Source organism: Athene cunicularia (genome assembly GCF_003259725.1).
Source record: "Athene cunicularia isolate RWA chromosome 13 unlocalized genomic scaffold, athCun1 chr13_part1, whole genome shotgun sequence".
NCBI lineage: Eukaryota > Metazoa > Chordata > Aves > Strigiformes > Strigidae > Athene > Athene cunicularia.
The window spans coordinates 8,914,048-8,922,280 of NW_020799117.1; positions in this window are offsets into that span (position 1 = coordinate 8,914,048).

Here is an 8,233-nt window from a genome sequence, read left to right on the forward strand (position 1 = left end):
TCTTAAGTAGCATGTAAATGCAGCAATTGGGGTGGCAGCTAAACACTGGAAAATGCAGGGCTTTGCAAACCTTTAAAGGGAAGTGATAGCTATGTGGGCAGACTGTTTACTGGGGAAGGTGGGAAGGGGTGACCTGAAAACCTGGAATTACCAGTGATCATATTGATTTTCTTAGCATGGATGAGATATAGTGGTAATGATACAAACCCAGTATCAATTTCCTATATGTAGTAAGAACTTTATCTGCATAGCTACGTACTATTATACATTTCTAAGTTCTCTGATGTATGTCATGAAGGTCGACCCATTCTATATGATCTGTTCACGCTAGTCATGTCACTTGGACTGCAAAAAGTTAGCATTTCTGATTGCATGATCATTCTTCCCTCTCAGCAACTTATTTGCTACCTGAAGACTAATTAAAGTGGTCTGTTAGTGCCTAACTATCCAACTGTGCCCATAATGATGTAAATAATAAATACAAATGAGATAATGATGTGCAAAGGGACATTCTTTCCTCTGTTGTGTGGCTGGTGACTATAGGGCTGGTCACACAATATATTATTTCTGTTATACCCTGACTTGTGCCTTGATGTACAGCACCTCTAGATCCTCACTGCACCATTCCTGCATTTTAGCTAGAGACTTTGGGCATGGCTCTGTTGCAGTCACTGCCTGGGGTCTGGAAGCAGTCAGTCTCCTGAGAAACATGCAGAAAACAAGATCTTCCACTTTCCCAGTGTATCACCAGCTTTCCCCAGCGTGCGTGCTCCCATGCTTCTCCAAACAGACACAGATCTGACCTGCAGCAGGGCAGGTCCAAACCCGTATGAGCCTGAGCAGCGAACTGCTGTTTCAGTAGAGGCCTGTCCCAAAGTGACCAATAAAGTGTAGCTCCCTGGAGAGGCAAAGGAGAAATTCCCTGTGTTGGAGGAAGTCCCCACATCAAGGAACTAAATCAGAGTCATATCAACTTGTCACACCACCTTCTGCAGCATTTGAGGGTTCATAAAATTTCCAAGCTGTTTCCTGGTATCTGGTCCCAAATGGCAGAGCCGGAGCAGGGGAGGTTAGGGTCACACTGTCTCTGTGATCGCCGCTGAGCTGATGGCAGGGCTCTTAAGTCTTCTCTCATGGTATCTGCTTTCCATTAGGAGGAATCCATTGACCTCAGCAAAGCAACTTCTGATTTGCTATAGTACAAGCTTGAGGGGTACCAGGCCTGAGCCTGTTTAACAATGAATAACAGCAAACCACATATGGGAGGTTTCACAACTTGGATAAGGACTTTGCTTGAGTGTGCTCTGAGACTCCCAATTCCATGAAGCCTGGACTGAAGCAAGACAGGAGGGGAGAGGCTAGATTTTCTTTCAGAAAGTGTTCTTTCATACAATGAAATGAGTATCAGCTGAATGGCACAAATGAACTCCAAGGGCAGTGGTCCTGAGCAGCACTTGAATAGTAATGCCTCCCATTCTGCCCCATTCTTCGTATTACTCTGTTCTTATTCTAAGTATTTATTTACTGATTATGAGAAAAAACACATGACCTCACAGGACCCCCAGCAGGTGCTCACAGCCTCCACAGGCTCCTGGAACAACCATGGTATTCTCTCCCTGCCTTATTATAGTCCTTTCTCGAATGTGGGAATGTAGAGTTCAGACCTGCTGGAGTATTTGGGGGGATTGCAAGGTATAAATAAGCCAGCTGGGGCTTCAACCCACCAGCTCAGCAACATTATATCGTGCTAGTCTTTGTTTTCACTGTATCACCTATTTTTCGGACCAGCGGTATAACCAAGTTGTAAACTGCACACCTTACAAATCAGTCTATCCTGACATTGCTGGAGCGTTCATTACAAGCTGTAAAAAAACACTAGCAAGGAAGGTTTCAGTTCTGCAGCCCAATTTTCCATTGCAATAACCCAATTAACTGGTGTGTGTTTGTTTTACAAAGCTCTAAGCTACAATAAACCATGCCGATACACAGGCTGCAGAAAGCTTCGTAATTAGGACAAGGTGTACAAATTAAACCACTCTTTTTAAACTTCAAACCAGCTAACTTCTGACATACTGTACTGCTGGGGCTTCTGGGACTAAACCCAATTAACATCTTAGTATTTTATAAGCATCGTTTTAATTGCATTTGTATGCAATCTTCTCTCCAAGAGCCTTTCAAGGTGCTAGCCCTCGTTCAGATTTTATTACTTTAGTGATTTAAATCTCCTCTATCTGTGCTTCCCGTTAATAATGACTAGTGCTACTTCAAATGCCGGCCCAACATAAAACTGAGCTCTCCAAAGAATTATACTTTAAAACAGTTACATTTAACTTTATTATTACATTTTTAATTTTTTTTCTCCCTCTGTTTGAACATTATGCCTTGAACCGTTTTATCAAGCTGTCAGTGCAGTAAGTGCTGGAAAAGTGAATGTTTTACTTCTCGGTGCTTTGCTGTGGCACAGCCTCTTGGCCTACATGACTCAGTTTGTGCTGCACAACATTGTCTTAGAAAAAAAGCTATTCTAGGAGCAGCTTAACAACTTCCATGTCCATGGATTTTCAAGATATGGGGAAGTGGTGGTGGTGGTGGGGGTTAACTCCATGAGAGACAGCCTCAGGCTGAGTTGCTTTTGTCTTTTTTAAGACAAGACCTGCCCTCCTTCCTTGCCCATCGAAGCCAGCTCTGTGAAGCTTTACTCTAGTGAGTAGTTTTACTGACCATAATGGGATTGCTCAAGTTTGGATGAACTGGGCCTTGATGGGAGCAGTGGAACATTCCATGGAAAATCTGATGCGCTCTAAGGAATGTCAATTCCCATCACTATAATTTCTCTCTGTATAAAATTCTCTGAAGTGCTCTGTTTTTCTTTATGCATCTGCTTCTTTGGAAAATGACCTGCATTTCAAAGATCAGGTAGGATTTGAAGAGAGCTGTAGAGGAATTAAGTAGTGTAATGGTACGCCCTCAGCCCAATTAATAAAATAATATATAAAACGTGTTCTGAGATCCTTTTTCCAGCACATTATTATCCTGTTTCACATTCTTCCAAGGAAGGAAGAAAGAAACAGGAATGTGTTGGATCTTATTGAAATGATGAAATGAATAAAATGTTTATTTTAAAATGCTGGCAGCCAAGCTCAAAATATTTTCCTCTTTGCAAAATGCAACTTAGGGTGAATATAGACTAATGTTGCTCTCATTTAGGATTTCTGTTATGTGGATACAAATATTGGGTCTTAAAAATGCAGAAGGTTCTTCCTGAAATATTTTGAACCTTTTCACTTGATTGAGTGTCTTGTCAAACAAAACTGGCAGCAGATCTCTTGGAACTGCCTGAATCTATGCAGATACGATTTCTATCATGCCCTTATTATGTGTAGTCCATAATAAGGATGAGCATGTATAAATCATTTCTGGCTGGCACTTAGGATGCAATACTCAAAGGAGAAAGACATTTCTGTCTTCAAATGTCTAGCAATTTCTGATATTATACAGCAAGTCTCCCCAGAACCATACAATCCTCAATTCCACGCAGCCCTCTTATGAAAGAATGAGACTTTCATATCTTCCTTGCAAGAGCCACCAGTGAGATAAGAATTGTGCAGTTCAGATGTGTGCTGTGCTTCAGCCAGGGTGGCTATATTGAACTTTCATTTGCAAAGCCTTCGCTAACAAAATTGCACAGAGATGAAGGGTTTTGCCTCTATCGTTCCTATACACAATTATCTATGAGTAAGCATTACTTTATATATAGTAGATTATATAGTTATATATTATAGCAACACATTTCCCATGGAATGTTCTTCTATGTGCACACCTATAATGTGCACTAAAATAAACACATATATTGTATGAATGTGTGTGTGTTTTCTTGGCAGTGATAATCTAGCTAAGCTTGGTATTGTAAAATGTAATAGCATATAAAATGATAGATGATCTGAAAAGTTCTAACAAATCATGCCTTCCCCAGATACAGAAATGCAGAGAGCTGGTCAAAACTGAAGAAGCCATTTTAAGAAAACAGTATAGAAAGATGTATGTCATCTGTTTTCCAGTACTGGATTTACAGTTATTTTATACTTCAACTCTTTAAAAAATATTTTTCTGCAACATACTCTAAAAACCCCCCAGTCCTTTTCTAGAATCCTTCTTCAAGTTTCTCTTTCCTTTTTCATAGCACTTTCCAGGAGGAAAATGTGGGATTTGGAAAACAAATTTTAAAATAATTTGAGACATTATTCTGATCAAATCTTTAATAACAGTATCAGCAGAAACAGACACAGGGAATGCCAAGGAAAATGGATTATGTTAATTAAGTTAACAATTTTTAATGATAAATTTTGTTTCAGGGAGAAGAGGTGGGTTTTTTTTTTATTAAGAGCATTTTGTGCAAAATATTTCCACTGCTCTATAAAACCATAAAAGACTAGATATTTTCTATGAAACAGTTCTTCACTGTAAGATGATGAATGATACCTTTAGTATTACCGTTATACATAATAAAATGTTTATTTGTCAGGCTTTATACATTTTATATTTTATTCATTTATACACAAATATATATGTTATAGTGGAAAGAAATCTATATTCATATTTTACTTGACAGATTCTGATTGTTTCCTAATATGCAAACAACTAGAATTTCTCAATGAAGAGTTTAGTTGTTGGGAATCTGAAAAGCAGAGGGCATTTTAGACCAGGAGTTCAGCGTGTGGAGCTGTCAGACTTGATATCCCTGAATTTTAGGTGAATTGGAGTGCCTTGCTCCTGTGGAGGTTGTTCTAAAGGGGACTAATGTCTTTTGGGAGACAAGCTCTAGGGAGTAAGGGGCAGAGAGCAGGAGAATATTTTATGCAAAAGAACCGTCTGTCGAGAATGGAATAGAAAATTACACTTCTTTAATGACAAGCTTTTTGTAAAATACAGGGAGCCATGGGGAAGTATATTATTCTGTTTTCTTTCTTTCTATACAGTGGAAAATAAGAGGTGTCACAGTGAGTTATCACGTGCAGTGACCACTAATGCTCCTGTTTAGTGTACAATTGCCTGCCACATTACACACAATCACATGTGTCATTATTATATTAACTGGGTTTATATACTGTTCACCTGACTTCACCTAGCAGTGCTTGCATAATTATAGTAAAAGGAAGAAGCTCATTTGGCTAAGGAAGGTTGCTTATAATTCTGTTTTCTTCTCGTTTAAAATTATGGGACCACAGCAAACAAAACAAAACAAAACAAAACAAAATCTTTCTAAAAACGAACACTTTCTTAACAACCTGTCAGAGGGCAGATCCAACACTCATTCATGGCAGTCCAGCGGATGCGGGATTAGGCCCTGACCTCACTTGCCTTCCTTGCAGGTTCTGCAGAGAGTACTTCTTGAGCAAAACAAAATAGAGCTGCAAGGTTCCCACAGCAAAGGCTGTCTTTATTGGTGTATTGCATATCTCTGAGTGCAGTTGTGATAGCACAGTGATAAATAAATACAAGCAAATTAATTTGCAGTAATTGACAAAACAATTAGCAAAGCTGCAGTTGCAGAGTCTTTATTTCTGGTGCAAACGGAAAGAATCCAAAGTCACTTTCAGATCTCAGGTTTAATTTGCAACTGAAAAGGCAATCCTTTGTATGCAAGCTAAGACAATTTTCTGGGAAGTCACTAAGATACAGTAAATGTGGAACCCAGTAATACCATTTCTAGAGCTCCTTTTCAGAACAAAACTGCACTTTCACTGCAGTAAGAAATGCTGATAAGGGTATTCTGGGATTTGAGCTACAGTTCAGGCTTCGTGGGACAACGGGAAAAGCAAAAATAAGTCTGGTGATGCAATACTTGCCAGGAATCAATATTCAGCTCCTGGTATGCACGCTGTGAGTGCGTGTGCTGATGGCAGCTCCCTGACCCGGCCACCACTCCTCTGTGCTGTGGAGTGTGAGCCACAAGCACCACACCAGCCTGGGGGAGCTGGAGCATCCCCAGCTGCCCCTCATGAACAACCACTCACTGTTGGAAGCTCAAAGGAATCTCTTCCCACTGAGCACATGGCTTCAGCACACTTTTAAACACTAGGAACACAGAAGATTTTACCAGAAAATACTGGGAAGCAGAAATCCAGAGCCTCTGATGTTTTCACTTCTGTTTCCCCCAGTATTAAATGGGGATGGCAATTTCCACAACGCAAAAGAATCTGTCATGGCATGTTCTATGGCAATGGTGCTTCAACGACAGCCTAGCTAAGCTGGAGCTCAGTCTCATTTCTCCTGTGAACGAGTACTATATGTGAGGACACTCAGTTTCCAAGATCTCCAGTTATATTCTCGATGCTCAGCAAATGTCAGATGCAGCTCTACCAGTGGTGTCACTGGAGTGTTTTGGGTTTCTCTTGAGAAGGCTGAGGAGATGGACAGGCAAAATGTTAGACAGGAATCAGAGGTACAGCGGAGGTGAAAAGCCAGACTACAGGGATCTAGAAGGTGTCTGGGAGAAGCAGCACTGGCCAGTGCCACTGATCTGTGAGTTGTATTGCCTAGCAAGAAGCCCTTACTGCATTTGTCCCAAGTCTCCACTGCCTGGTCATCTGGCTCCTGTTGTGGAGCTCTGGCTTAACAACAGCAGTGCAATGCCTCAGCCAAGTGCCCTGGCTCCCCGAGGTGTTGACTGGTTTGTGTTTCCAAGTGTTACTTTAAGAAATCCAGAGAAGTTAAAGTGTGAAAGTTTTATGTTACGTGAGAGAAGAGGTCAGCAGGCATCTCAGTTAGGAAAGAAACAGTGAGTGTGTTTTATTTCTGAAGCTGATGGTGAGAGCTTCAGAGCCACCCTTTCAGCAGAGGACTTTGTCCTGCAGACAATGGGGCCTCTTCAAGAAGGGAAGGGGGGGACCAAACACAATTTTTCAGTCTGCTGTAAAAGCTTTAGTTTCCAAGTGTCAAGATGGACTTTGGAAAGGTCTTTTCATCCAGTGCTGTTGATTGTGCTCACACAAGGCTTAGCACAAGCTTCAGCTGTCTTCAGTGAGTGTAAGAGACAGGGTGCCTCTCCCATGTGACAAGCAATGATGAAATGTCCTGTTCGGCTCTTCAGGCTGGGAAGTGTATTGGCTGGGTTACCTGGTTTATAGTGGAGTTAGGCAGAGCAGATAGTCACAAGGTGAGTAACCCATCATTTCCACCTCAGTATTGTGTTAACACCCTTGGAAATGGTTGCTGGCCACATCAACTTTGCCCCAGTCTCCTTCATTTAAGGTGAGGAATGGTACAAGAAAGCATGTTATGTTCAACTGTCTTTGGCGACTAATATCCAGCTTGGAAACGGCACCTCTGAGAAATGCTCCCTGGAACAGAGGAGGTCAGGCCAGTTAACTTACTCTACTACTATGTTAAGACCTTATAGTCAGGAGACAAGCAAGGCAGTGGGCAAACATACACATCTGTCAAAGGCACTTGCACAGCTCTCACTACAATGCTTAGGAACCATCTCTGAGGTACCACCTCCATCTTGGCAGGAGTGGCAGAGAGAAGAGAGAGTGTGAAAGGGATGGCGCTACCTGCACAATTGTTTCATAGTTGTTTTTTTCTTTTAAATGTATCTCTCATTTCTGAGGCAAGTCTTTCCAAAATAGCAATTTAGTATTTGGAATACCTAACAGAGCTTTTGTGGCTCTTCTCCAAGCTTAGCAGGCTATGCAGCCTGGGGAGGCCTGAGGTTTCTCTCTGTGAAATTCTTCCTCCCTCCCTCCCACATTATCCTCTTCAATATTTGTCTGTAAAAGGATTACAAAATAGTTGAATTCACACTGGGCCCTATCCAACACCCACCGACTCAATGAAGAGCTACCTCGCAGGCCTCAGTGGGGGATGGCTCGGCTCTTGTTTGAAACGATTTGCAAGTCACTTCATCTCCTTCTCACAGAGGGCACAGCTCGTCTGCTGGACCATGGCAGTTGAGCAAAAAGTTGTGCAAAGGCAAGGGTTTTCTTCCCCTTTTAGTCGATGCCTACTCTGGCATTTTTTGCCCTCCCCTCCCTGCAGCATGCACTTGGCATCTGTCACAAGAAGACACTGAACCAGGTGGCCCCGCAGCTCTGATCCTCTGGTGGCCCCGGCGTGCCTAGAACTGCTCGGGAAGGCAACAACACCACCACAAAAAGAAAAACAAACATGAAACCTGTCCCTGCAATCACACATCCCCACCTGGGCCAGGGACGCCGGACCCGGCGCGGCCGGG